The 27678-nt window shown below is 40.3% G+C and overlaps 1 protein-coding gene across 1 annotated transcript in view; it reads right to left on the bottom strand.

Moving 5' to 3' along the window:
* RGS17 (regulator of G protein signaling 17) overlaps positions 1–23461 on the bottom strand; it is a 70242-nt gene extending 46781 nt beyond the window's left edge. The window contains exon 1 of the mRNA XM_059843368.1: positions 23245–23461. The gene's annotated coding sequence lies outside the window, so the exon portion shown is untranslated. The remainder of the gene's footprint in view (positions 1–23244) is intronic.
* Between the last annotated feature and the right edge of the window lie 4217 nt (positions 23462–27678).

The raw sequence follows: 27678 nt of genomic DNA, 5'->3' as shown, positions 1-27678 counted from the left end.
TATCAATCTAGCAGAGGTCAGGAATTTCTCAAGTATTTATTAGAAAAAAACTACAATTGTCAAAATCAAAACTGACTGCTGAAGGAATTGTTTTTTATAGATGTTGTCTTAGAAAAAATCTTTTATAGCAAGTTTGGAAGTTGCCAAAATATCTCACTGAAATGGTTTAGTTAGTTTTGTTTTGTATCAATAAAGAGCATTTTTTAATTTTAAAAAATCTTTCTTTCAAAATTAATCCATTTTTACTGTGGATTGAAGTAAAGGAATAAGAAAGCCTTGTTTTAATAAGTCCAACCAAATATCCACATTTTCCCATGTATGAAGAATGTTTATGCTTAAGACTTTTTTATACTATTTGGGGCAGAAACAGTTTTGAAAATATTAATATGCTCATGGGACACATCAAATCTTTCTGGCTCTAGACTGAAATTGTTCAGGACTGTGTGTCAACACATTCCTAGAATGAATGAGCAAGTGAAAAGTAGAATACAAAATGTTTATGAAAATATCCATTTCCTACTTGCTTATAAACCACTAATTTTCCAGATTCAAAAGTTGCATTCTCCCCTGGATTCCAATTTATTGTGTTTTCAAGCAGTTGTGCTGAAAACGCCCTGAGTGCTTCCACGTGAATAGTGAAAATGGCTGCAGTGTAGCTAAAAATGGGTGAACAATTCAGAGGAGAAAGCAGAGCTCAAGCTATAGAACTCATAAATTCTTGGTTAAGAAAAAAAGCCAAACCAATACTTAGTGAATACATCGAGAATTCTTATTGTACCCAAACCCTATCTGCTTGCTTTTTATGATGTAAATAAACGCCTTTAATTTTGTCTCTAATCAACTGATTGCTACTGATTCAGTTGGGTATACCTGGTTATTTTACAGGAGAAAAATGTTCCTCCATAGCAAGCTTAGTATTTAGCTTAGAATGAAGACTCATAAAAGGTTTTTAGATTACCAAAGCTTTTCCACTTAATAAAACAATTATGCTTGAATGGCAGTCGTATGTACAAAGGCAAATAATAGCAGCAAGAAGCAAATTTGTTATTCTGAATATCTCACAATAAGAACAAAAAAGACAGTATTTAGAACTTTTTGACAATGTAATCTCTTCTGTTACAGACATCTAGTTTTACCTCTGCTAATTAACTCAATTCATTTTGAGTGCACCAGTAGACAAGTAGATGATTGAATTGAAGGGATGGGACACTTTGGGCATAATGGAGAGGAAAAGCTAGAGCTTCACACAGCCAGGTAGTGTCAAATAGTCAAGAAGTATCTGGTTAAATACAATATTATAATAACATAATACCTGATATATTATAATAATTATAATATCTGATGTTTATGGTAAACCTGTGCAAAAAGAAATCTTATATATGATAACAAAAATCACCCCACTTCATGCATAAAGCAATAGAATGACCACAATCGCATTTACTGCATGTTATGACAAGATATTTTGTCCTAACTGCACCTCAGCAATTGAACTGGGTGAAAGGTTTTTTCTTTGGGCAGCTGAAAGGATCAGGGAAGCAAAACTGAGTGATACAAAGTGACTGGTGTCTAGAAAGTTCTGGTTCAAAGATTATGAAATTACCCAGGTATTTCTTTCACAAGGCAGGTATCTGTTACTTGCATAGCTGTTTTCTAGTGTTGTTGAATTATGAATACACCTAGAAATTATTAGGCACCATTTACCATACCTTTACTTATAAACTGGAAAAGCTACCTAAACTGGTATTTTAAAATGAGAAAGTGAACAGTGAGCAAAAGCTCTACATGAGCTGTTGGAGAAGAAGCATAATTTAAAGAGCAGCTGTAGGATAGATCAAAGGATAATCATTTCAATCAGTGACCCAATAAAGCTGCCCAGATGTATTTCTGGTTTAACTCCATCTTAGCCATTGCAAAGACACACTTTGGTAAGAAAACAGCTTTATGCATTTGCATAGAATTTCCATCAGATTCCAAACACATGAGATACACACCAGGTTCCCAAATAACCCTAGAGGAAGGGGAGTTTCAGTTTCCTGTTACTGTCCATCTAAACATAAAAGCAAGTACATAAGGCTTTGGTAGGATATTTTGCAGAGTTATAAAGTAAATCACCAACTAAGTATGACAGAACACAAGGTTTTCCTGAATGACCCAAAGTTTCCCAGACAGAATTGAATATATTTCATATTGGATACAGTTAAAATTTTGGGATTTTTTTTCTCCTCTTTTCTTCTTTTTTTATGGTTAAGGTAATGAAGGACAAAGTTCTTAAACCAGAATGGATTGTTTTTACTTGCATTTTTTACTCCTACCAAGAATGAGGGAATGGTACAGGACTCAGATTTCTAACTTACTGCAGGGAAGGGCAGAGGACAGTTTGCTCCCCACTCTTGCTCAAGAGAATGACATATGCCATGATGCAGGGGGTTTGCAGTCCTCCCCTTGTTTTCCTTTACAAAAGCAGTTGTCTCAGCTTTTTCAGGTCCCTTTCTCTGCTCTCTGTCCTCCCTTGTTATCCAGTGAGTGCTTATGCTTCAGTCACAGAGAGACCTCCTGCGAGGCTCGGGTGAGCAGCTCACAGCCATCTGGCAAAAAGAAAGATGGTTTATGCTTTACCATGTCAGGAAACTGATTTGAGTCAGTGAGGTTCAGCAGCCATGTAGTTACAAGACTGACCTCAGATTTCAGGAACAGCCTCAGTCTGGTGTCCTGCTGAAGCTATGCCTTTCGGGTAGTTCAGCTATCAAGGTCCAATAGTTCAAGTGAGTTTATGAAGGATGAGCTGCAGAGAGCACTACTCAATTCAAGAGAACAAAGCTTTGTTCTTCAGCACCATGTCATATTTGGTCCCCAGAATTATATGAGTGAGATTCAGAGTTTTCCATCCCATGCTAAATGGTCTACACCATTGCACACTTGAACGTTTTCTTCAGTGACAGCTGACATTAGTTACCCTGTGGGCACACTTGCAGTTCACATGGGTTACTTCAGTGTGCTTGCTTTGGGAAGGGTTGAAGGATGATGTTTTAAATAAACCCTAACACCAAAACCCCAACCCCAAGTCCAGCAACACACTTCACATACCACAGTTTCTTGACAAGATGAATTTCTTTAAATTTGGAGTTGCTAATCCATAATCTCCCAAGTATCTTAGACTAACCTAGATGCAAGCTGAACACTAGTTTCCTTCAGATACAGAGGGTATTTTTTATCGAACAGGGGCAACAAAATACTTTTTAGATGTGATGTTCAAGACATAAATGAAAGGAAACCAGAAACTGCAATAGATGGAGAAAATGAAGTAACATATAAATCTGGGGTCGGCTGTCTGTCTCTGCCCCCAGACACGCTTAGGATGGTTCTTGCACGCTGGGCTTCAAAGGATGAGACTGGACGCTAGGCTTTTTCGGTCTTCAGTTTTGTTTATTATCTCTTATCTAAAAAGTCCTTTTCCCTGCCTGAAGGATCTGACCAGCACGGCAGCCAAAGGCACTCTGCCCACCCCTAAGGCGGCCGCATCTTTTATAACAAAAACTACGTATATCATATTTACATTTTTGTCCCCAATACCTATCATCTTCGTCACTAAGTACACCCTCATCCCAGACCAATCCACAAGTGCCAACACCACCCCAGAAGATGGAAGACAGGAAGAAGAAGGAAGAGCCTGGTGGCACACCCTGATTCCTCTATCTTGTCTCTACAACCCCCCTGTACCGAAACCCCAAAATTTGTAATTCACCCTATAATAATATCTTCCCTTCACTATTTACACCTGAGTGGTTCTCGCATGTTCCATTTCCTCATACATCGGTGGCACATCTCTAGATGGATCAAAATCAAGCCACCAAGTGCTTTTGGCAACATTCCAGGGCTCCCGAGCCCCCCAAGGGTTCTCTCGGTAGCTCTGGACATCAGGAGTGATGTGCTGAGCTCCCACATATAAACATTTAATCATTCTTTAGACATGCTTAGCAAATTTTCCTGGCAAGAATGCTATCACTTTAGAAGATAATTTAATAGACAGAGAAGACAAGAAAACCAGTTTTCTTCTAATGGCATTGCTGTGGTGTAATGGGGCTGAGATGGCTATATTCAAGACAGATGCTATTATTTCTTCTAGTTTTACCATGAGTGACACTATGGCAATTCCAAAATCAAGCCTGAGAGCCCATTAAAAACATTTTGCTGCCTTGACTCATAACAAAATGTAGGAACTGCTTTTTTGAGTCTTGATGAATGGAGAAGCTTTCAGAACACTCAGGCTGATGATCCCAAGCTTTTACAACAAAGGGCAAGGCAAACTTAGTGGTCTAGTGATATGCTTTTATCACACTTTCTCTTTTAATGGAGCGGCCTTTTCCATCTAAGTTATTGTAGCAATGGATAGAAATATTGCTTCCCCGTTTATTTATTTATTCCCACCTCTGTCCATTTGTGTCACTTTCATTAGAACCTTCAAAAAATTGGTCAGTCAGTTTCTTAGACTCACACAAAGATGCTTGCATGCTTTTTAACTGAAGAAGTAAGTTCTGAGCTCCCGGTGCAATCCTTATAATTAAAGTTTAATTTAGCATAAAAACCCCTCTCACTTATTGCACTTTGGTTTTATCAGTGTTCTCTGCTGTTGCATTCCCCTAACAGACCACACAGTTCTTTATTTGATTTGTCTTTCAGTGTTCATCTTCACCGCTCTCCCATATCCTAAAATTTGTCAGTGTATAAGCAGGACATTACTTCAAGGAAGAAAAGTATCCAACAGCATAGAGTTAATGTCTATATTAACTAAATAGAAAACCTGTTTATGGAGATGTGAACACTTTCTCAGTTTTTGCAACCCTTCATATCTGGCAGTGTCTCAGTAAATAAGCCAGAGGCATTTTTAAAGGCAAATGTTCAGATTCCCCTAAAGAACAGAAGCGTCAAACTTTCTAGAACAGCTGGCCATTCACAACTTTAATTGATAGCTAACAAAGGAAGTAACACTTGTGCCCATAGCACATTGATCAGAGACAGTCAACAAACTGGAGAGGAAAGATGATCCAGTTGAAGACTATCCTAGAATTTAGCAAACCTGACTAAATTGTTGCTTATTGTCTTTTGGTAAGCTACTTCTTTCAATAGGAGTTGGACACTAGAGCTTGTTAAATCATTTATTTCAGGTATTCTGACAAAACTTAATTTTTTTTTTTCATGAAACATATATATGTCATGAAAAGGACATATATATGATTTAAATATCTAATCTTTCCAGGTTTGAGGTGAGTGGCTCCAGAATTCTCCCTTGTGTGTAGGCTGCATCACAGGGGATGTAGCTGTTGGCAGACCCAAAGCTAACAGGGGATGCAAGAGATGCAGGTGTAAGTACCTTTTCTGCTCATCATGAACCTTGCTTTCTAAAACTAGGTGGAAGAATCAGTGACTGATGATGAGGAGAAAGGAGATTTTCTTTTTGATTAGATAATCAAAAAGTTGAGCTTGGACTTGAGCAGAAAATCTTTAAGATTCTGAGGCACTTGGACAAGATGATAATGACAGATACAAAAGAAATGTAAATAGCAAGAGAAAAACTTTAGCTTGTATAAATTTTTTATTAGCATTTCTCTAAGCTGCTGTGTGGGAGGTACCTGCCTGTATTAAGGAGCCCTGTCTGGAATTACCAAAACTGATGTACATTATTTGTTTCACTCCTACAATAATTTTTAAACAACAGCTTTTATCTCCCACATATGACACCCGTCATACTGATAATTTCATGGACTAGGGGAACATTCTCTTTCCTCTTCCATGGGTCTCTGGAACCAGGGACTGACAGATAATTCAGAAATGCTAAATGGAGTTTTCTAAATCCATCTACACTCTACTTGCATCAGCATGGGTCTTGACCCCAGGAAGTGATTTCCTTACAATTTTGTTTGATGTTCCCATGGCACTTGAGAGATTAAAACAAAAGGTACTTTTTTTACAGGAAGAAACAATTTCAAAATTGTCTGACACAACTCCCAGGAGAGTTTTTCTTTGCCCTGACCAAAAGCTGTGTTAGATGAAATGCTTAGAAAAAGTCTGCCTTCAGTTCCCCCAGCATCCAGGTTTGGTGAGTATTTTCACCCAGATGAAGCTTAAGGAGACATGATTATAGTATAACTAGTAAACAGAAAAGAGAAAGAAGCTATGGGATAACAGGTGTAGGATTATCACAGAGCTGCCAAACTTCTATGCAAGGATAAACACTTTTTAGGATGTCCAGTTCTTTGAAGAGAACTTGGCAGCCTGTCTGTTCTAAACAACTTGTACTGTAGGTTTATTCTTTATCCCTTGTAGGCACCTGTGCTGGTTTTAATGTGAACCCTAATTATGTTTTTCTATTTATTTGGTAAGTTGAACACTTTTTTAAGCTTTTGATTCAGTTTTTTAGCTTTTGATTCAGTTTATTATAAGTTAGTCCTATTGCATATGATCATATTTTTGTAAGATAAAAAATATTAAATACAAGCATAACCATGAAAGTTATAACTGGAGCCCAAGAAATAGAACACAAGAAGGAAAAAAAAAAATCAGTTTACATGCAAACTTTTACCAAAAAGAGGAAATAAGAAAGCCAGTCTGATGCCCGTTCTGCTTCTAGTGTGCACTGTGCAGGATTCTGGGTTCCCCAAAGCTGTTCCCACTCAGACCAGACAGCTCTGGGTCCAGAGAGGCTATGTGCCATTTGCTTTTAGAGTGGTTTTTGTGGGGTTTGGGGGTGTGTGTGTGCGTGTGTGTGTGCATATTTTTATAGGTCTTTTGTTGGATTTGTATTTTTTTCCCTCTTGTAGAAGAGAACAGCCTTGTGTAAAGTACCTGGGCATCTGCAATACCTTGACACCATGAGAGACCTCAGAATGAATTCTGAAAGCAGCATCCTAAGCATGAAGTTCCTTGGCAACTTTGGTCAAATTAAGTTCAAGCCATCAGTCCTTCAACACCTGCTTTTTGGTTGATGTGTTTTTACCATGTGGTAACACAAATCAAGTAGGTGTTGTGGCAGAAAGCTAGCTCCAGAAGCAATCATTGGCTGTCAGGAGGATTAACTGTCTGAACTGATCCACTGCAGTCACTTCTAAGGGGCAGGGAGAGAGGGGCAGCAGGTCTGGCTTAGACTGGCATAAAATGCCGCACAGCTTGGAGCGAAGGATTGGTGACCAAGAGAGTGCTTGGCCCTTGTCCCTTCCCAGGATGGAGAAACCCAGCCTGGACTGCAGAATGACTGAGATTTGCAGCCATGGCCCTCACCTAGATTATAGCACCTCGAGCCATTCCTCAAAAAAAACCAAATTATGGACTAGAACATGCTCTGTAAAATTAGACTGTGGATGTGCTCTCTTGCTTTTATTCAATATTGCAAAGATTAAATGATGGGGTCCCTATACCCTTTAGCACTTAGAAAAAGGCAGAAATCAAGGTGTTCCTGCTCCCCAGTGAACATTGTAATGGTGGATGCTCTGCTGTCTCCCTGGCTAATTTCTCTTTAATTGTTTGATGGGGTTTTGGGTAGGTTTTTTTGCAAAACAGCACAGTGTCAGTGGTAAAAATGGAGACTATCTCTGCCTTGGAGTATCTTCAAAACTGGTCATTAGGGCAGACTTTTTGTGGTGGGAAGGGGAAGTTCTGAATTCCCTCAGCTTCAAATTGGATGAACCCAGGTGTATCACGTCCTGATTGAACTTGACCCTCCTCCTTTATTTTATGAAAGAAAAATTGAGAAAATTGAAAGAGTTTTGATGAGGGCAGGAGGGATGAAATAACCCCAAACCTTACGTCTGACCAGCCTCCTTTTCTGGCTGTGTTTTGGACTGACAGTCCATTTGTGTCTAGTGTTTTGTGATGAGTTCAGCTCTTTTAGAAAATGAGAAGCACACTCTCAGTGTGCCTTCTAGACCAAGCTCCTCTGAGATCTCTGGCAGACAACACGTCCTGCTGAGAGCTGGTTGTGACCTAGTTAGCAGGATGCAGTTTCAAGCATGAGTAATAGGCACTCAATGCACTCAACTGGGGAAATTTGGGTACCTAAGGGTGGGAGGGGACTGGGATGTTGTGTGCTCTTAAAAACTCAGAGTCCTTTTAGAGGACTAAAGCCAACTAAGTCCTAGTTTGGATGCCTAGTATATACAGCAGTTTGGGGTGGAGGGCCACACAGCAGCTACTGTCATCCCAGTAGAGAAGATAAATTCCTCCTTGTCCATCTCTATGCTAGGCCAGTTCCACTTGAGCACAAATACCTCTCTCTGGAAGGCTGCATGGAAGAAGGAGCTACAGAAAATGTTTAAATTAAGCGAAATATTTTAATCACATGTTTTAATTCTCATCTAAGCCAAGTGCTTCCTTCAAGAAGATGGCTATTAGAAATGCCTGTATCCTCTGAATTATGCAGTTCTTAGATTTGATCCCTGAATGTATATTTATGGCATTTCTGAAATGGCCACTTTCTGTTTACCAGGCTGGTTTTTGTGGTTTTTTGGGGGTTTTTTTTGGCACCAGTGGTGCCAATAAGTATGCTACTCTAATATTTATGCATCTTCTATAAACAGAATTGCTGAAAATAATTTTAGGGAAACTTGGGATAGTAGAAAATTGCCTCTTTTTTAAAAAAGACAAAAACAAAAAAACAAATTAGTTTTTAAATGCTAAGGGTACTGATCAAGATACAATGAAATTTCAAATTATCTGTAACAGCAATAAAATATTTTGGAGACTTGCTGTTGACTCAACAGTATCTTCTTCATTAGGACCATAGTCTTGTGCTAGAAAGTGTGATGCAGGTAAGAAAGGCCTCCAGTAGATTTGCCACACCTGGCAAATAGTGTGACCTTTCACTGCCATCAAAAATTTTCTGCCTTCTTTCCTCCTCACGTGCAGATCTCCAGATCCAAGGAACACACAGCATTGGGAAAGCTGATCTCCTTTCTTTTCAAGATCGTCTGTTCTTGCTTAGCCAGAGGCTAAACCATGGTGTAGGATCACAAAGAGGAAGCAGGTATAGAAGCATCATCTAATTGTTGGCTCCTATCTCCTGTCTCTAGATCAAGGAAATTTATCTGAACAGCACACAGTTTTGAGTGTTTCAGGAGCAAATTGTAGTAGCAGATAGGAAAATAAACCAACCTGGGTTTAGTGTGGGTTTTTTGCTGTTGTTGTTGCCCATATGTCATTATTTATTGCACATAAAGGAACTATTTCAATTTTAACACTTTTTTAAGGCAGGATTTCTGTAATACCTTTCTTAATAATCAGGTTGAAAAAACTTCTTATAAGACTGAATTCCTCAAATGCTGCAAACATATTCTAATAATCAAAAACTATTAGAAATCAGCTTATATGTTAAAAAGTGGCTCTAATATATTTATTTTTCAGCATCCATTTCTGCTATTCCATACTTCCAGACTTTATCACTGTAGCCTTTAAATTCACCAGTTCTCTACTAATTTCCTTCTTTCTTACTACCTAGCATCCAGACCCATGTTACATTCAGTATCCTTCAGTGCTATCTACTGAGATTCCAGTCTCACTGTCCATTATGCCTGTTTCTTGCTTCTTCAGATTTTAAAGGTCCTGTTCAACTTCTCGGTGTTCTCTCAGTCTGTGGTGGTTATTACTTCCGCTCTTGAGATTTTTCCCTTCACCTGGAACATCTGGATAATCAATTCTGAGGTCTACACACTCTAAAACTGTCTGTCCCTGCCAACAATTAAGTCTTCCTGCTCCCCAAGTTCAGCAGTTCTTGCCTCAGGATGTAAGCAAGGAAACAGCTGGAGAGCCGGGGGCAAAAATCTCACAATGAATACAAATGTGGCATAAAAAGTTCTTTATATCTTATAGAAAGGCTGTATGGAAAGCAATGAAACAACACTTAGCATCTCAATAGAAGATTCATCCCAGTTAGTGAATAGGATAAACTTCTGTTCTCTGTGGAGCTGACTCAAGCACTTCTTCCTTTGGGGAATTTTTTTAGTTTTGCGGAAAGAATTGGTGAGAATTAAAGTGAACCACCTGCATGTCTGGTCACAAAGTAAGATTTTGCAGATTTTTCTGCTAGGGTGAATGCCTGTGTTCATGTTTATTGTTTCATGGGGGGAAATGTAGGAAGGAATTTTGCCCTACAATTACTGATTTGGACTAACATGTTTTCTCACTGGGGCAGACCTGTAGGCAAGTATTGTGATACTTTCATGAAGAATATTTTTAAATGCTTCTCAAAGACAATCTAAATGTCTCAAAACTCCTGAAAGTTTCTTTCTCTGGCTTCACTTTAAGTTACAGCTTTATTGCCATAATTGTGCTACGACCCATGACTTCTGGATGATGGTATGACATACCTGCTATGAGAGGTTAGATATCCTTGCCAACAGTATTCTGTTTAAATACACACCTGAAATTTTCTTTTGGGGGAGTTGCAGATTAGAGAATAAGCATGTGCTGAGGAACCCTTTGCTCTCTGGGGAACAAGATGACAAGATTACTTGGGCCTGTTTGTGGCATCACAACAGCAGCAGGAGCAGGGAGGCCCAGGCACATGGGTGGGATGTGCACCGCCTGATGGAGGACCATTCACTGGACACTCAAAAGATAAGGGCTAATTTTGGGCAGCCAGGCCATCTCAGTGTTGTCCTAACATGCTTGTTGGGAGTCTCTGAGTTTCATAATGCCTTTATGAAACAGTGTATGCATACTCACAACCTTGGAGTAGTTGCTCCTTCTGATCAGGGAACAGCCATAGATAATACATGTGTTTTCATCCACATCTCCTTAGGAAGGAGATGTGGATGAAAATGTTTTCCATGCACTAACAGCACTGACCTTTCCATTTCCATCACACATCACTCAGAAGCAGTGACCAGGCATTCAAAATCTGAGTCTGAAAGCCAAATTTAGACATTTTCTCAATGGTTCTATTTTTGTTTGAACAATAAAATAATTTTTAAATAGAAAAAGTAAACTGAATGTTATAATTGCAGGAGAGTGTGGGAGGCTGAGCTGCCTGCTCATTGCATTAAATGTTTGATCCTTATTCAGCCACCAAAGGCTTGGGTGCAGCCAATTTTTCTTTTTTTTTTCTATTTAAGTGCCTGTCCTGAGATAGTGTTATTTTTTCAGTGCATAATAACAGGTAGGATGTTAACAAGTCGAATAAAGGACACGGTGTGGTTATTGTAACTTCAAACTTCTCCTTGGCTCTAAAAAATAACTTTTTAGATATGACTCTGAAACCCTTATAAAGAAGAATGATCAGTTTCCATTCAAGTTTGCAAGTGGGGTCAACATAACAGAACTGAAGTCTGAGAACAATCATCAACAATCACCAGTTCATCTTAGTGGCCCAGATTCTTCATTTCCTTGACAAATGTTTAATTTTCTCTTGTGATCTAACTTTTCTTTAGAAGGTGAGTCATGCACAACAAATCAAAATGCTGACATTTTTGTTTGTCCTGTGCAATCTCATGTAGGTGAACCAGTGCATTTGCAATACATTTGCTATTGCTGGAACCCTTCTCTTCCAGACCAGTACATGTTTACACTAAAAATTTACATCTTTATCTAGTTCCACAGGATATCAAGATTGTGAAACACTTTTAAGTAACATACAGAAAAGTTTCCTGAAGGAGAAAGTGTCTGAGAAGAGAAATTATACTAATATGGAAGCTATTTTGTATCCAAATCAACATAGAAATGAATTTTGACAATGGACTAAGAAAAAACCAAAACCCAACAACCTTTAGGTTGCCCTGAAGTTTATGCAGGCATGTAGGTGAATCTTCTCTTATACACATGACCTTATGTCTTTTGCTGCCACTGTCCACAGTGAGCATCCTACTGGGTCACACAGCACTGAAATACAAGCAGGACACTTCTAAAATTGCTTCAGGCGTGAGCTGCACCTTGAATATTCCTTATCAAGGGATCCCCCTAACATAATCAGAAGAGAATACTCATGGAGCAGTCACACAGGCTTTATTGTCTTCCTGCTCCAGGGAGCTCCACAGATGAGTTATGAAGGGAAAAGGCTGGAGGAGGGGTTTTGTGATTAGGAGGAGAGCTGTGGCCAGGGCATTTGAGCCCCCTTGTTTCACAAGATATGGATTCTGCATTCTGAGTGTTCTCTTCATTTTTTCATGTCCGTTTGATCTAAAGAGAGTTTCTGGGACAAATGTTTAAAGGGGAGGGATATGAACGTGTCAGGTGAACAAATGGAAGGGAGGAAGAAAAATTTAATATGGATCATTGCACAAGAGCAAATGAAGAATAAGCTGTCTTTGAGTGAATGTGGCTGGAAACAAGAAAAAGGTTTTCAACAGAAGATCTGGAACAGCCTCTGGGTAAGAATAGATGAAAAAAAAAACAACCAAACAACCAAAAAACACCCACCAAACCAAATGAAATAAGAAAACCCAAACAACTTTCTCCCCTCTCCCCCCAAAAAGCCCAATGAACCCAAACCAACAACAAAACAAAACAAAAACCACTTCCTGCTCTTTATATCAACTCAATCAAGAGAAGGAAAGAAAAAGTAAGAACTGGTTGATGGAAACAGACAGAGTTTGAGATTAAATTAGCTAGGGTTTTTCCCTCAGCATACTTTTCTATTTTCCAATGTTCCTAAAGTTGCTACTGAGGCACCTGCTGGAATCAGCCATGCTACTGAACAGCAGCCTAATCCAGAGTGCTGCTGAGCATGCACTGCCTGCCTGGTTCAATAGCAGCTGATTTTCTTGGCACCCTGCTGGACACACTCTCTACCTCAGAGAACAGAACTGTAGCACAGTTTTAAACAGTTTCTAAATCACTCAGGGTCTAATGTACAAACAAATGAACAAAAGTCAGTCTGCTATATGAATAGTACCCAACTTGGTTTTAAAACATAAAATACAGTCTTTAGGGTATTCTAGATAGTATCTCACTGAATATTAAGCAGTCAAAATCAAGGTGTCTCTGGCATTCAGTGCCCTTGCGTATGATCTCACTGCCCATCAGAACAATTTCTACTTACCAGAGCCTAAACAGAGACTTACAATCCTATGTTTAAAATGTGAATGATGACTAGCATTACATGTAAGAATAGTTTCTGCCATAGATGTCCACTCAATTTAATGGAAAAATGTCTTGAACATTAATAGCAATTCAATTATTTGGAGTCTTGAAACCCCTAAGAACTGCATCCCATCTACAGCTGGATCTGCAATAAATTGCGCTTTCTGACAAATTTAGTCTTTGTACATTAAAGCTCTTTCAGACCATATTTTCTTGAATTCAAGGAGGCCTCTCCCCCATCTTTCAAGGGACATGCAGTAACTCACTTCTTTTCTTTAAAAAATAAACTAAATTGCACTTACTTGGGCCATCAACCTACTTCATGGGAAGTTTCCTGGAGAAGTTGATTGGTGGTAGGTCATGCCACAGCCCATGGGTTTGTCCTCTCACAGTGATAAACAGATGGCAATTTATTAAAAGTTTCTGAGGCTAAATTACAAATGAATATACATAAGCATATATTAAGTATATGCTGATGTGGACTGAGTAAATCATCTCTCCTAGTTCTGATTGCATCCAAGATTGAAGTGTTGTTAAAATTCAGAGTAATTTGGGCTTAGAAGTCATATGCTGCATTAATTATTAGAATTAGGTATCCACTGACTAGTTGTCCACTCCCTTTTGTTACCTGTAAAAATATTTTCTATGATATTACTGGAACTTCTGTCATGAAAACAATCAAGCTAAAAAAAATGTGCATAGATTTTTCTTTTTTAATGTATAAATTGGAAAAGTTAGAACAGGTTTTTTTTCTGTTATGAACAGGACTGAGTTGACTATACTGGAGTTAAGTCATTCTATGAGGATGACAGATCTAGAGGTAGCAGTTTAATGGATCCCCAAAATCCCATATCTTTTTAAAGAACTGATGAGCTGAAAGTTATGGGATATGTATATGCAGAAGACATCCCATGCTACTTGCCATATGCTTCCATTCTCTCTTTTTCATTTTTTAAATGCAGGTTTACATTGTTCAACCATCCAAAGTCTTCACGTTTTTGTAGTGTTTTGCTTACTGAGCATTTTTTTTTTTAACATATTTTTCATGTATTACATATTCAAAGGAGCAAATTGGAGAGATTTTACTCTGGTCATCTTCAAATGAGTAAGAATACTTGATCAGAAAGACTGACGTCTCATTCAGCTGCAAATTCCCAATTTTATCCTGGAAATTGTCTGGATATGAAGATTTTCTGGATCTTAAGCTCTCTCTGATGTTTATATACAAGCATTACTTTGGTAATAAGGAAGCTGGAGTAGGAGACAAAATTCTTAATGTTAGATTTTAACCCTTGAAATCAACAAGAATTTTGCCCTGTATGTTTAATTTCTGCATCTGCCACCATTATACTGTGGGATCCTCTAATTGCTTAATTGATATGTATCTTCATTTCTGTTCTGTGCAAAGCAGTGCTGCTGTCTTAGCATGCAAAGGTAATTTAGTGGTTGTTTGAAAGGTGAGCTTGTAAAAAAGGCAGCATGATGGAATGATTAAAAAGCACTTATTAGGTCTAAATGACCAAAATCTGGAATGACAGGAATAGTCTTTTCATAATGCGCTCTTTATTTATTCTTAGTGCTTGCTAAATTGCTGGATTCTCAGAATAACAATAATATGATGATGAGTAGTCACCTCCTCTTTTACTATTTTCATCTTTCTAGATTCTCTATTTTCTTAAAAGCTCCTGAAATGTCACATTGTATGAAACCAGGACACTGTATCTGCCACAGCATTATATGCCTGACCAAGAAAAACGCTCAGCAGAAGTAAGGTCATACAAGATATATAACTTTCCTATTACCTCATGCACATACAGATATGAGCACCTCACCTTTCCTAAACTTTACTCTTTCTTTAAAAGTATGTTCAAACAATTCTCTATCCTGTTATGTATGAAAAAAATAAATATTGAAGGTTATAAATCATAACCTCCTTGTCCCACAGGTTGATAGAATATTAAGAGTAATAAACACATGAAGGATTTGAGTGAACTCAGTATAGTTAAAGAAATTCAATCTGAGTTATGTTAAATGTAATTTTTAAAACAATATATATTTGAGATGGTTCTATTAATATTTTATATATTAAATTTTCCAAATTGATGGTATTGTCAATATAAATATATTGACTTTTGTTAGTGAACACAACATTGTGATTCTAGAATAAACATGGTAAAAGTCAGCATGATAAACATTAAATGTATTAGAAGCTGATAAATCTCAATCTGAAATTAAACATGGGGAATAACTATTAAGCAGGTGTGTTACTAACTGGATCCTTCAAGCATATGTTCATTTGCACAACCTGTCAACACACCGCTCTGTTGGGAACAAAATAGAAGGAGCTATAAAAATCTGCAGTGTTCTTGTTTGTGGTAGGTGAATAGCAAGGGAACAACATAAGCTCAAAAATCTCAGCAAACACTGTTTCCTTTGGTCAATACCATATTCCTGAGAAGGAAGAATTCAGGCCAGAGGCAGAGAGAGGTGAGGGGCCTGTACTGTAAAGAAACAGTTCCTGGGCTTGTTCTCTGGCTCTGAGGCTAAATGCCCAATTCAGTTTCATTCGTACAATTAGAGTGACCTGCTCTGCATAACAGGACAGTCTCACATTAGCACTTTATTGGGAATGATCCCTGGAATGTGGTGACTTTCCAATCAGGTCTGGGACCATCCTAAGAACTCAGTACACAGACAATCAAGTTCTGGTGCAAAAGCTCAGGCTTCTGTTAGTTCGCAGAGAAAAAATCTGGGACTCTTAATAAAAACGGAGAGTCTTGGCAACTAAAAGAAGTGCTCAGTGCAATCATGCACCCACAGGAGTTGTGCTGCCTTGGCTACTACATAAAGCAAGAATCTTAGACAGCCACATGAACACCATGTTACTGCTGTATTTTAGCACTGACTGCTATTGAAACAACAGCTGTGATTTCCTTGGATTGTTACTGATCAATTGAAGCAGGTTAAAAAGAGCTAAGACAATGGTTGAAGGAGTATGGAACATATTTGGTGGTAAATGTCTTCAGGAGCTATTTAGTTTAAAAATAGAAAAAAATTTAGGAGTATATTTCTCAGTTTCTGAGTAGTCTGTACTGTAGGATGCAAGATGATAGATAATAGAGGTAAAATAAGGTAACTTTCTTGTTAGTTCTGCTTTACACTAGATTTTTCAAGTGTCTGAACTTAGTCAGCTATCTCTATCCTAGTCTGCAATCAGCAGTGTAGGCATAGGCTTTGAGACAGATGCTGGATATGGGATGGTCCTTCTGCAGAGAGAGCTGAGGACAAATCCAATAAACAGTCAGATTTCTGTGTTCTGAATCACTGACCAGTGCCCAGTCCCAGCTCAAAGCTGCTGCCTTCACAACTTCATAGTTTATGAAGTGGCTGCATTCACTGGTTATAAGTATTCCCTCTATCCTTTCAAGATTGTCACCACACAAGTACTTATTTCTTTTGTGGTTACTCTGTGACTTAATTTTACATATCAAATAATCAAAAATTTGAAAGCAGCCTTGTCTACTCTGGTCAGCACAATGCTTACCATACAGGTGAGATTCTGTTTATCATCATCTGGGGGTTTTTAAATTGTAAGGGTCAGTAAGTGTTTATAAAAATACTTGGACAAATATAATACATGTAATAGTGAAAAAATTCTACACACGAGATCCCAGTTACCAGGTTATCAGATATATCAAACTGTATCCATTAGATTATCAGACCATTGTAAGACAACTGCATTACAACACAGTAGATATATTTTCAAACCATTCTACATGAATGATAAAAAAAAACCCTTTTACATCTCACTCTTCCCAAACCCATCTTGAAAGCTATGAAGCATCTGATTAATATTTTAGGACTTTGTAATTTCTGAAGATAATAAGACTTGGAAATAAAAGTACCTTTTGGACACTGACTAATTAGGATGACACTTCCCACCTACATTCATTAAATCAAGGCTACTTGTGAAGCTCTTGTACAGGAAGTTATTATTCACTGTTCTCAATTTTCATATGATGCAAATCATTGAGAGCAGAATCTACACTACCCAAAGGTCTGGTGCAATGTGAATATCAGAGAGCATGTGCTGTCTGCAGTACTGTCAAAACAAAGCAAAATGGATAAGAAATTCCTTGCTTCAGAAGGTTCTTCCCATTAAGCAGAAAGAGTAACGATGGTGTTAAAAACTTACAGTATGAGGCCAGTGAGGCATTGGAACAGGTTGTCCCAAGAAGCTGGGGATGCCCCATCCTTGGAAGTGTTCAAGGTCAGGTTGGGTGAGCCTTTGAGCAACTCAGCCTAGTGGAAGGTGTCCCGGTCCATGGAAAGGGGAATTGCAACTGAAATATATGTAGGGGCCCTTCCAGCCCAGACATTCTATGATTCTCTAATTGAAGTTTCTGTGAGAGCAGCATATATACTGATACTAATCAGGCAGTGGTACTGTGAGAAATGTCAGGGCTTCCTGCAGCTCCTTGCCACAGCTGCGACGTGCCTAGGACACGCTGCCTCTAAGGGTGCTCGCTGTTCTGAAGTCTCTCTCTTGAAAGCTGTCTGAACTACAGTATCAGAGAACCACAGAATCACTGAGTGGTTTGGGTTGGAACAGACCCTTAATATCACCTAGCTCCAACTCCCCTGCCAGATTGCTCAAAGCCGTGTCCAACTTGGCCTTGGAAGCAGGTATAAAAGTGCTGTGCTAAGGATACCGTGACACCCTCCATCCACGCTTCCTGGGGTTTAATTGCTTTCTCTCACAGGATTATTTTACTTTAACTTACATGAGCTGCTGATAAATGAAGACATTGTTACAGCATACCACAACAGCAAAACATAGTACAGCAAAACTGCCCAAACCATTTTCAGCCTCCCTAAAAAAAAAAAAAAAAACAAAACCCCAAAAAAACCCCCTCAAGTCTTGCTTAGCAAGGTGGCATAATCAATCACGAGTCTGAGACAGAGTGGCTGTATCCTTTAAAGGCAGTGCTACTGTGACATTCTCTGTGCTAGTCAGTATGGACAGAGATGGGCTGGCTATATACTGTGGTTCAGCTTGTGATCTCTCATATTCCAGCAAGCACAGAGCTGGCATCTCTGGAGAGAACAGCCAAATGAAGCTGCTTTGGTAGCAGAGGCCACACAGCAGTGTTAATGCCTCACTGTCTGATTTACCCCTTTCTCACTGAAGAACCTAGGCTAGCTATATACTGGTTTTGTTTGAAGAAAGATTACACAGCGCAGATGTAGTGTTTATGGTGTGTGCATGTTTTTAATGCTTGGCTGCTGGATTTAAGATTTCATTAAATTTTATTTCTGCTCTATCTCCCTACCTGTATTTCCCACATACATTCTATTTAGATATTTACTAATTTCTAAGAACTTGCTGCTATTTGCTTACAAAGTAAATAATGTATGAATATTTCTATTGTATGGAAGTTAAGATGCATTTCATTTATATTTTATAAGCAAAGAACTTAAAGACAAAGCTATGATTCAAATTTTTTTATGATGCTATGATAGAATCAACCTTAAATTGATTAAAATACTCTTATTTAAGTCCAGATTCATTAATATATCAGAAGAGCAAAAGTTTTTCAAAGCACACAAGTCATTTAAATCGAGTTTACATCTATTTTGCATCACTGGAGCAGTGCAAATGAGAGAAAGCACACTAGGGAATCGAGTCCTTATGTCAGTTTGGTCAAGGCACAGGTTACATGGTGGCTGGGCAGAAGGAGCAGAGCAGACCCCCAGTTCATCTGTTTGTGTGCTTTAAGCATTCCCCAAGGTCCCTGCCACAGTCACACTGCCTAGCTGCTTGCTCAGTGCGTGCTAGAGACAGCAGCCATGCCAAGGGAAACCTTTGGAGAGCAAATACCCGACTTCAGGTAGAGACACAAAATCTCAGAAAAGACCTCTCTGAAATGGTTAACTTTCCAGAGAATCACAGTGAGACACACAAGCAGCTCACTTCCTCAGACCTTCTGTAGCCAAGACCTGCAGAAATGCCAAGCTGAAGTGCTGGGCTTCTTTGGAGGATTCAGCAGCAAAGCTATTCACACAACTCTACTCACAGCCTGTATAGCCATAGCCATTAGCTATACCCACGAATAGATAAACTTAATTACAACTTAATCTATTCATTTGTTTTTATACCCTATGCATAAGCTTTTAATTAATTAATGATATGTAAAGTTTGATTGCATTATTTCATTATAAAAACTACCTAGAACAAAAGAGTATGTCAACAGAAATCCTAAGTTTTGTGAAGGATTTAGTTTTTAATGAATTTTAGCTGAAGCAAATTAGCACATGAATTTTATGTTCTTAGAAAACTCATCCTAAATTCACAGAATAAGCACTACTAGTATGGTAGGGATATATTTTTCACTGTAAAAGCTGAAATCCTGGTACGAGTGCAAAATAAATCCCTAACACCATGAAGCCATGATCAGGAGGGAGCTAAAGGAACAGTGATGAACATCTCTGTAAGACCTAATACTGCTTTACTTAGTGCACTTCTGGTGTGTTCCTAAGAATCTCCATATGTTCATAATTAAAGACATGCATGTGAAGCATACAAGTAAGAAAGTGCTATTTAAAAGCAGGATTGTAACATTTATTTAGGGTAATGTATTTTTGGTGGACAAACGTGTATATACCATATATATATGTCTCTACATATATATGTGTTTTGCTACATATACACACACAGACACATATACACCACTTTTAAGTGGAAAATCATGTCTGAGACTGGCAGCTGACATTCCTCGTATCCTGTCCCCATAACAATACCACTCACCCTCTCCTTCTTTTAGTCTTTTGGGAGATGGGGATTAACACATCTGAGGTTTCCAGCATTTTATCTTTCGTGAAGAATTTCACAACTCATGGGTTTCTGCCCTTCTCTACTGTATCACGTTCTGCTGTGATTGTGTTGCTCCAAGTTGTGTCTGCTGACAAATTAAAACTGTGAGAACTTCTGTGTCTTTGGGTCCGGGTTGTGCTTTTGTAGTTCTCTGGTCTCTTGTTCCTTTATTATTCTTATGACAAAATCAAAGAGGGGCTACCACTGAGATCAGGGAAGTATTCTGCAATGTTAATCTGATCAATACCTCCTCAAGCAGGACTGAACTCAGGAGCACTCTTCTGAAGAAGAACATGTGTTACAGCTCCTTACAAATCAGCTACATTTTATGGCACATTTAAACTTTCCCTTTGAAACTGTGCATGCCAATGCACATCCTTATAATGAACAATTGGAAAATGATGCTACTTCAAATGTACAGAGTTCATATACATATATATATATATATATGTATATATTTGTGTGCCTTGACATATAGCTTGCATTTTGTATTTAATATAGTTGTTAAAAAATAAGAATTGCAGTTAAGAATAAAATACTTCATCTTCTATACAGGGTAGGTAGAAAACTGCATTGGGATAGGGAATTTCTCACCAAGCTGTCAGTCAGATTTCAATTCAAATCAATAGTGCAGGGAATATTTTTCAACAGACGGCTTTTCAGCAGCCTTCCTAAAACAAGTTCAAGGGTTCAGGGCAATTCTTTGTGCATAAGTGTCCATGTTGCATAACAAGAAGAAGAAGAAGAAGAAGAACTATTCTTATCTGTAGATTTCAAGATAAAGACCAAGGGCTGAGTACAGCTTTACACTCCTGGGCAGGCCTCTCAGCTTGGTGATGGGTAAAATGAAGGGACCTGACCTGCCAGTGCTGTACCTGCTCTGCTTTGAGAGGACACTCCTGGCACCGTACATAGACAGAATATGTGCTCCTTGTCAGCTAGGGAGCACTGAGTGAAATTACCAGGCAGCAGGTTCATAGCAAGCAAAAGGAAGTACTTTTTCACACAAATCATAATTAAATTGTGGTGCTCATTGCCACAGAACGGGGTTGAGACCAAAGCATAAACAGATTTTTTAAAAGGGAGTAGGGAAACTCAAAGTTTATTATATATGATGGTCTGAGAGCAACCTCCAGTTTAAGAAATCCATGTTCTGTGTGTTGCTGAAACTTGAAAGGATATGCAAGGAAAAGATCCCTGTATGCCAGTCCTGTTTCTTCCATTTTTCTCCTTCAGCATCTGCTAATGACTGTAGTCAGAGCCAGGATATTGGACTAGATGTTCAACTCACTATAGCAATTTATTTGATCGTATTCTTTTAATTAAATTCTGTTCTTATTTTGGCTACTTAAAAGGATCTAAGGCCTTGATGGAGAAAGGCATTTAAATGCTTTAATGCTCACATTATTTCAGGGAGGCAATTACTGGAGTGTATCATAGCATTTGCATTTTAGGCCATAAACTTACTGGGGTGGGGCTCACTCATCTTTTAACAGGACTTTGCTTTTTCTGGGTATGAGCTAGAAAAAACATGTATCTGACAACACTGATAGCAGTGCGTAACACCGTTTTTCTATAAAGGTTGAATAGTTTGTTTGCGTAAATGGCTTGTGCCACAGGTAAATTTCCCAGTGATTTATATAAGGATGATGACACTAGCATCAACTGATGTGAAAAAGAAGCAACTTCCTTTATAGAACTCCCCACATTTGTAATGCCTGAATATTACATTTGTAAGAAGCTATTTTTCACCTGTTACCCATAGTAGTATTGCCAGCCAATATGTAACTTATTTATATTTACCTAGAAGGGTATTTTAGATTTCATCCATTTTGCAAAAGCATCTGGCTGCAAACCTATGACACACGTTAGTGAAAATCCAGATACAGAAGTGAAGAAACCGAATACCGAAAACCATAAATTTCACCCCTGCTGTTTCTAAGCCTGACAGCACCAGTAAGGTTTCCTTCTACATCAACGAGAAGAGATAGAGATGAACGTTAGGCTGGAAGCCGAGCAAGCGAGGCAACCTCGGCATTCCTAATTGCGGGCGGTTCCATCCCGAGGAGAGGCGCAGCCCCGCAGGAGCAGCACACGGCGGGTCTCGGGCGCCGGGCAGCGGCACCGCATCCCCGCCGCACCGGGCGCCGCGGCGGCGGGTGTTTCCCAGCGGCGCAGGGAAGCCCCGCTCCGCCCGGGGCCGCGCCGCCGTCCCGCGCTGCTCGGAGCCGGGCACAGCGCACCGGGAGCATCCCTGCCCGCCGGCCGCGCCCGGCCACCTGCTCCTCCCGCGGCCTCCGCCCGCCTCCCGCCGACATTTCCAGGGGAGGGGCGGGAAGGAGGCCGGGGCAGAGGGATGGCGGTGCCGCAGGGTTCGGCGGGCGGGGGAGGCTGGGTGCCGCCCGGGGCTCCGCGGCCACTGCCCGCGGGGGTTCCCCGACCCCGGTCCGGTCCAGCCAGAGGGGACAGCGAGAAAGGGGGCGGAGGGAGGGATGGGAAAGCAACTCCTGATCTTAGAGCAACGACTCGCTTGTTCACCCTCACCTTCCGCCGGCTCCTCGAATTGAAATAACAACAACAACGATAATATTAATAAAAATTACACCACCTCTCCTGGCGCGAAGAAGACCCACGTTACAGGCAGGGGAAGGTCAAGAGGAAAGACAGGAGAAGCGCTGCCTCGCCTCCGATCTGGCGGCTGTCACACCGTCAGCCCGTGTCCCCGGCTTCCCCGGGGGCGGCCCAGTCCCTCCCCCTGCCCGGGCTGGGCAGCATCGCCCGGCGCGGCGAATGCCCCGCGGCATCCCCAACACAAACCGGGGGGCGGCCGAGATGGGGGGCGCGGGTAGAGCCCGGCGACACCTCTCCCCACCCCTTTGTGCATCGCGGGCACGACGCACGCACAGAAACACACACACACACACACACACACACACACACACACACTCCACCTTGCAACCTCGGCGCCGAAGCCGCCCGTTGTTACACACGCACAGAGGCACGCTTACACACACCCTGTCACCCCGAGAATACATTTTCTGTTGCACTCTACCGCCCGCCATCCATCCATCCATCCATCCATCCATCCATCCATCCATCCGTCCGTCCGTCCGTCCATCCATCCATCCATCCATCCATCCATCCTCCCTATGGTCTCCCTCCTTCCTTTTCCTCTTCCCCCCCCACATCCCTCCCTTTGGTCGGTGTGGTTTTCCCCCCACACACACCCTTTGCATCGCTATAAAGCAGACATTTTGGTGTCGTTTATCACGGTTCAGGCTGAAATAAGCGCGGAGCGCCTTACCCACCCCCGCCCGGCTGCGTGCAGTTGGCGCTGAGCGATCCCGGGAAGGGCTGGTGCGGCTCGTCCCCTAGCGCAGCTGCTTCGCTGCCATCCGCCCAACTTCAGCACCCAGCCGGCGGGGAGAGGGAGGGAGGCGGCGGCAGGCAGGCGGGCAGGCAGGGAGGGAGGGAGGGAGGGAGAGGGGCAGCGAGAAAGAACGAGAGAGAGGGAGAGAGAGGTTGGGAGGGAGAGAGAGGTTGGGAGGGAGGGAGGGCGGCCGAGAGGAAGGGAGGGCGGGAGGGTGCGAGGAGCGGCGCGGAGCGGGGAGCCCCCGCACATGCGCTCTGCCGGCGGCGGCGGAGCCCGGCGGCAGCGGGAGTTTCCCGGCTCGGCCCGGCGGGGGAGTCACGGCCCGCCCCGGCCCGGCAGCGCCTCTCGCCCGCCCCGGGCTGCTCGGCCGGGCGCCGCCGCCGGTCGCAAGGACGCTTCCCCAGCAGGCAGGGGCGGGGGGACTCCGCCGGCGGAGCGGCAGCATCCCCGCTCGTGGGCCGGCAGCGTGTGACGGCGGGAGCGGCACGCCGCGGCACCGCTCAGCAGTGAAGCGCTAGAGGTGCTAGGCTGCGGGGTTGTTTTTATTTCGGTCCCCACATCGGTATGTCCGAATCGATCTAAAAAAATAAAAAGTCCATAAACAGCTATCCGACGCTTTATTCTCCTCTGAAGCCAAGGGACAGGCAGGGATTTAGAGGCCAAGTAACTTTTTTATGTTGGGCATCTGAAGCACAATTTCGGAATAAGGAACCAGAGTGGATCTGCATGGATCTGTTGGTGTCAACCATGAGAATCAAGATCAGGATGCTCTGAAAATCTGACTGTGAATCCAGAACCCTGACAGGTTTTGCCAATTAGTTTGTCCCATGTTTCCAAGTTTCCAAGCTCCAGTTTCCAAATTTTGGCTTAATAGAGAATGTTGTTTAGCTTTCCTTCTGCACTTTAGAAATCTGGATCCAGGTAACAGCACTGGAAAAATACATATTTGGCATCTGGATCCTACTGAATCATGCCATGAATCCAGAAATGTTAATAACTCAGGAAAGGATGCATTACTACATTTACCACTTCACTAAAACAGCCTGGCAAGGTGGTACAAAAGGCACAAGGCTGCATTAAGGTGGTTCTGTGTCTTGCCAGCAATGTGTACCAATTCTCTTTGCAAAAGGGGTCAACACACCTTTGTATCTCATCTAGAGCCCAAAGTGGAGTGCTACAAAAACTGAAGCCAAAATCACACGTAGGTTAGTAGGGCTGAAATTAATTGCATTTAAAGCAGTCCAGAAGGGCTAGCTTCCATGAGAGCTGTAAGAGCATAGGCACATCAAAACAAGCTCAGCTCTAGGGAATCTGTACTGAAAGCACAACTAATTTAAAACATGACAGTAGCTGCCATGGTTGTCTGGCTTACTTTTTGTCTTCTGGGATAGAAGCTTCAGATTCTGAATCTCACAAGGACCAAAGTCAGTTAATCTCCCTGAAAGGTTCTCCCCATAAAACCATGACTTCTGTTTTCTTTTGATCTTAATCCTTGTGAAGAAAAAGTCCTTCAACTTGAAGCCACAACTCAGTCCGATTACCAAAGGTTATTGGCATGGCAATTTGGTAGTCTTTATGGAAATCTAAGTTATATTCCCTAACACTAGAAACAGTGGTCAAAAGAGTATTGTAAAGGATAAAATGTATCTCTGAAGCATTAACAGTGTTTTTATTAGTTAATTGCAATGCTTACAATCTTTCTTGACTATCTTTCCACAGCTTTAAAGAGCACCAGTGCTATTCTAAGACCTCAATTAGGAAAAACCTCAATATTTAGGAAATAATCTCAAGAGCTGTTTAACTTTAAACTCATATGTTGAAGCTTAATGACTTCACAGTAAAGAATGTGAGCCTTCATACCTGCTTAATATTAGGAAGACAGCTCCACTCTGACAAAAGCTATGAAACCAGTCAAAGCAAGCGTCTTCTCCCACAGATTTAGTATCTAGACTGAAATGTTCTACTTATAAGGGAGACAGTAATGGGAAACTGAGTAATTGAAGGAAAATAATTTTATCCATATATCAGAAAAATACCAAATACTACAAATTTGAAAATGCTATGCTTGAAATTTTAAATGAATAAAAGACTTGTGCTTTTTATTACTCTCTTGATGTTTCCCACAGCTCTGAACAAGCCCAGCCATTCCTATTTACCATAGTTTCCTGCACTGAAGCCATTCCTTGTTGTTGCTTGAACTCCTGTTTATAAACCCACTTCCTTTCAATAGCTGTTCAGCTGCTCTGTTCTGGCCACTGCCTAATCCTTGTGCCCATTTTAGAGCCCTGTAATTGCTCTCAAAGACTTTTTCTTCCAGGCCTTTCAATACTGTCTCCCTGGTTTATGGGTTTTGTTCCATGCTTCTTTGCATTTCTTAATCCAAATGGTTTTCTTATTAACATTTTTTTTCCTTTTTTGTTTTTATCAATTAAAACCTATTTGCATTGTTTTTCCAAAGAATTTTCACTGTCTTTTGAGAAAAGGAAAAAATAGAGAAATGTATTATAAAAGAACATGTGAAAATCTATAACATGTACTTGGTAAGGTCTTCTGGAACAAAGAGTCCAAATAAATAGAATAAAATCATTTTACATTTTGAGGTTAAATGTCTGTAAAATTCCTACTGAATTTAATGGGTGTGAAGCTAGGTTCCTTATTTTCCAGTTTTAAGTCTACACTATTGATAGTTGACTATATAATTTCAGTCAACCTCATATTTTACCTGTAGAAATCCAGGCATTTAAAACTTGTTATGGTCATGAACTCTTCAGGATGGCAGTCAGGTAATAGTATCTGCATATCTTCAACACAAAAGAAATCAAAGGCTAACATTAAAACAACTCAATAGTTGAAGACCTAATATTGATCATAAAGCCATGATCTTCTTTTGTGACCCCAGCATAACTTCCGTGTGATACAAAATGAAATATTTAAAATGTGTTTGAAACAGAGATCATATACATATTTTTTTCTCTGTAAGCAGCAGTACTGTAACAGCTTAAAAACACTTATATTTGTAGTATCAGCTGGTAAATGAGTCAGAAAAATATCCTGCAGTTACAGAGATGTATTTATGTGTATTTATTGTCTACTTCATGCAAATTAGTGAATCTTGAATCCCTCTTCATTATGTCTGTGCAATACCATGGTCCTTTTTCAGCTGTCGAGTTTTTTTATAACTATCAGGCTATCTAAACCTACTTGACACTATTAAGAAACATATAAAGAATTAAATAGACCTTTCTGTGCTGCTATACAAAAAACCATGAAAATTAAAAAAGCCTGAACAACCACCAACATCAACACCTAACTCTTCTTTGTCCCAAAGCAAATGAGTTGAAGAAATCATCATCTTCAGTTGGTTCTTTGGATGGAAAGCTCCCTTGTAAAAGTGATTAGAGCTACAGCATCTCAGTCGTAGGGAGATTTTTTTTTTTCAGTAGCAGCAAATTGAGCAAACACAGAGTCTGTCTCTGACAGTCCACTTTCAGATTTCCCCAAGCGACGTTTATAATTTGGCTTGTTTGTATGCAGAAACAAAAGCTTCAGAAGTCCCCTTATTAAAGAACTGCTCTTTACAGATGGCAGTGCTCTTGTAGCTCACTCAGAGCAAGACCCAGAGATAATGGCATCTTGTTTTGCAGCTGTTTCTGTTAACTTTGGCTGAGCAATCAGTGTTTCAAAGGCTGGTATTATGTGCCAAAAGCCACCAAAAACAAAAGTCTGTTGACTCAGAAGAAAAATGTCACTGCTACTAAACCAAACTGAGCTATTGCTCTGCTGCTTGAGATGGCTTCATGTGGGCTTGGGCTGCCCTGGTGGTCTCTTCATCACAGCTCAGTAGTGAAGTGGTATCATTTTATCATTTCACCAAATATATTCCTTCATTGCAAGCTAGGAAAAGATTCCTAGCCACCATTCATACAGCTAAATGTATGTCATTCCTCTTCTTTAACAGCTAGAGTGAATAGATTTTAAAATGTTTCATTGCACAGAAGCAGGAGATGGAGATTTGCTTCAGTAACCAGCTGATCTTTGCACTCTGCAGGAAAACATTTCTTTAAGCAGCACTGAACGGAAAGGACCAATAGTAAGATTTTAAGACTAGGAGTCATAAACCCCACTTGTATCTCTCAAGAAATGACATTTAGCATTAAGTATTTGGAACATGTCTGTTTCTAGTGATTGGTAATCCCAAGGTTATGAATCTTGACAAATTCACAATAAATTATCAAGATTAAGGTTAAACAATGACATGCTAGATTTTACTTAGCTTGCTGATTCACAAACTCTTTATTTAATGTTTATTTTTAATGTTGACATCTATGGTATCATCCCTACCCTTATAAGTCATGGGTTTCTTGTAATG

The sequence above is a fragment of the Haemorhous mexicanus genome, chromosome 3 (genome assembly GCF_027477595.1).
Source record: "Haemorhous mexicanus isolate bHaeMex1 chromosome 3, bHaeMex1.pri, whole genome shotgun sequence".
Lineage (NCBI taxonomy): Eukaryota > Metazoa > Chordata > Aves > Passeriformes > Fringillidae > Haemorhous > Haemorhous mexicanus.
Note: the sequence above shows the minus strand (reverse complement) of the source record. Positions and strands in the feature narration are given on the sequence as shown.